The 2,840-nt window shown below is 39.9% G+C and overlaps 1 protein-coding gene and 1 long non-coding RNA gene across 7 annotated transcripts in view; one reads left to right on the forward strand and one right to left on the reverse strand.

Annotated features, from left to right (window-relative positions):
- The window catches only part of LOC106868839 (RUN and FYVE domain-containing protein 2), a 245,763-nt gene that overhangs the window by 142,308 nt on the left and 100,615 nt on the right, over positions 1-2,840 (reverse strand). The gene's annotated exons all lie outside the window — the stretch shown is intronic.
- Positions 1-2,840, forward strand: part of LOC128248399 (uncharacterized) — a 5,788-nt gene that overhangs the window by 662 nt on the left and 2,286 nt on the right. The window lies entirely within an intron of this gene.

Below are 2,840 nucleotides of genomic sequence, written 5' to 3' on the forward strand. Positions count from 1 at the left end.
AGACAGTGGAGGTGAGTGGAGGATAGCGAAGTTGAGTGGAGGATAGCGAAGTTGAGTGGAGGATAGTGAAGTTGAGTAGAGGATAGTGAAATTGAGTGGAGGATAGTGAAGTTGAGTAGAGGATAGTGAAGTTGAGTAGAGGATAGTGAAGTTGAGTAGAGGATTGTGGAGTTGAGTAGGGGATTGTGGAGTTGAGTAGAAGGTAGTAGAGTTGAGAAAGTGAGACCTCACTCAAATAAGCATGACTGCCATATTTCATTTCTGTTTTGTTTGATCTGTTTCTAATTCCCTTACCTCTATCTGCTTCTACTCCAACCATCTTCACTCTCTCACATCTGAACATAACACTTAATTTCCATCTTGTCATCAGTTCTGTATTATCTCCATTAATGAGATACTTAAGAAGTCAACAGTCCAGTCTAGCCAGCTGCATGCAGGTCCCACAGGGGAGATAATACAAGCAGCTACAGAAATAGTATAAAACACCTCTAAGTACTTTGTCAGCTCAGAGTGATGTGTTTAAGGCCTCTTACAGCCTTTAGGTCTTGAATATTAACAATATCTCCCTACTTTTAATTCTCTCACACACAGAATGTGAAAGTGAACAGCTTGCCTCAACCCATTAGCGCTCTGAAAATTGATGTTGGGGATAGCTGAGGCAGTGATAGACAGAGGAATTTGTAGGAAAACATAGTCAAATTACACCCAAATAGTACCTTAGGGCATATATTAGGTCCAGAAGACTAGTCTTTCACCCTCATACTATCTCCCCCACTCACCAAAGCATCATCCATCACATATTGACACCCAACATTCAACTCCTTCCACATAAAACATTATACAACATGAAAACCACTCATTGTCATTGTTGCCACTGCCACCACCTCCATCATCAAAACAACTCTAAATGAAGGAGCTTCTATGTGGTCACACATTCTGCTAGAAATAGTAGCCAAATCTCCCCCAAAATAACACCATACTATCTTAAAAAAGGAAGGACCACTCATTGCTACAGTTGCTGCTGCCACCACCTCCACCATCATGAAAACATATTTCAATGAGCAAATGAAAGAGTTTGTATGTGGTCACACATCCTGCTAGAAATAGTAGCCAAATCTCCCCCAAAATAACACCACACCACCTTAAAAAGGGAAGGACACAATGGACAATGTAGTCTTGGGTATTCTAATACAGACAATGTGATCCTGGGTATTGATCTGTTCAATCAAAGCTAGCCTGGAGTTAAGAACAACAAAATCAACTGTCACCACTACCAACATTGTCACCATCACTAACGTTACCACCACCACCACCAATTATCCCTCGCTCAATTAAGACCACTTAAAATAGACAAACACAGATCAAAGACAAAGATAGCAGTAGCAGCAATACATACACTAGCCCCAAGTACAGTGTTGGGATGTATATATTATTAGTATATATCACTATATTGATCAGATTATTGGATGTTGTTCTACACTGCTGGTCACAATGTGTTTCCTTGCATAGTTGTAGCTTTCAAATGATGCCACCCTTCTGGCTAGGCAAGCAGACCAACACTTCCTTTGAATGGGACACTAGTTTGTCATAGCTTTGCCCATTTGCGACTGAGTGGACTGAAGCAATGTGAAATGAAGAATTTTGCTCCAGAACACAATGCACTGCTGCAAATCAAGAAAATGATCTTGTGATTGTGAGTTCAACATCCAAATCACAGGCCACGCACCTTCACTCAATATATATGCATGTGTGTACATGTGTGTATATACTATAAGTACAAAAGAACAATTACAGTTATGCTCCAATGTAGTCTAGCTTACTCACTTGATCTATCTGTGATCATTTTAAAACCTACTGGCTAGGGACGTGCTGCCTGGGTAGGCAAGGTGGGCAGTGCCTACCCTGAATAAAATAGACCAATAGTAACATTTTTCCCTTTTATGACAAAATATGCACCTAATTCAATAAAATTATGAAGGTTACTCTGATTACTATGCATAAAAGGCAAAATATTTTTTTTTTTTTGTAAATTAGGCAAGCATAATTTGCCCGTCTTTCAATCTCAGTATTAAAGCTATGCATAGGACTGCTGTAGTACACGTGCTGCATACATTCCTAGAACAATGTTTTCTTTACATGCTATAAAGGCAGAAGTAAATCTACCTACAACTCAGTTGCATGCCTATGTTCCGTTTATTTTTCTGTGCGTTTTACTCCATAAATGTCACCAACTACCTACCCTGAGTAATTACTTGACAGCCATGCCTGCTATTGGCAAACAAAAATAACATAAAAGGAAGCTATGGAATACTTAGGTTGACACATAATACTCTAAATGATAAACTATTGCAGATCAGAGTGTATGTTCCAAATAAACCTACTTCTGTCTACTAGACAGAGGTAGTTTTATATAGAACAACGGCTCTGTGAATCACACCAGGTCACTTGGCTAGAGGCAAAGATGGAGCCTCAATGTGACAACTTCACCTGCTACAAACAGCAGCTAAATCTTCTCAAATGACACCTCACATGGCCCTGGGTTCTTTGCACATAGGAAAAAGATAAGCAGTTACATGCCTTTGATCGTGGGTCTGCTCAATCAGAGCCAACCAAGGGCTATATAATAGAACTACAAAACTTCACCACAAGACAAGGTTCAACCTGAAGACAATAGCAAATCAGACCCACATCTTTATTATGCCTTGGAAAAAAACAGTCTGTTGGATAAGGGCTGACTTCAGGAGGACAAGAACAAGAACAACCAAGTAGAACAGTAACTCTTCTGTCCCCACTACACTCACTCACATCGATGTTTTCTCTCTCTCTTTCTCTCTCTCTCT

This window comes from Octopus bimaculoides, chromosome 7 (assembly GCF_001194135.2).
Source record: "Octopus bimaculoides isolate UCB-OBI-ISO-001 chromosome 7, ASM119413v2, whole genome shotgun sequence".
NCBI classification, from domain to species: domain Eukaryota; kingdom Metazoa; phylum Mollusca; class Cephalopoda; order Octopoda; family Octopodidae; genus Octopus; species Octopus bimaculoides.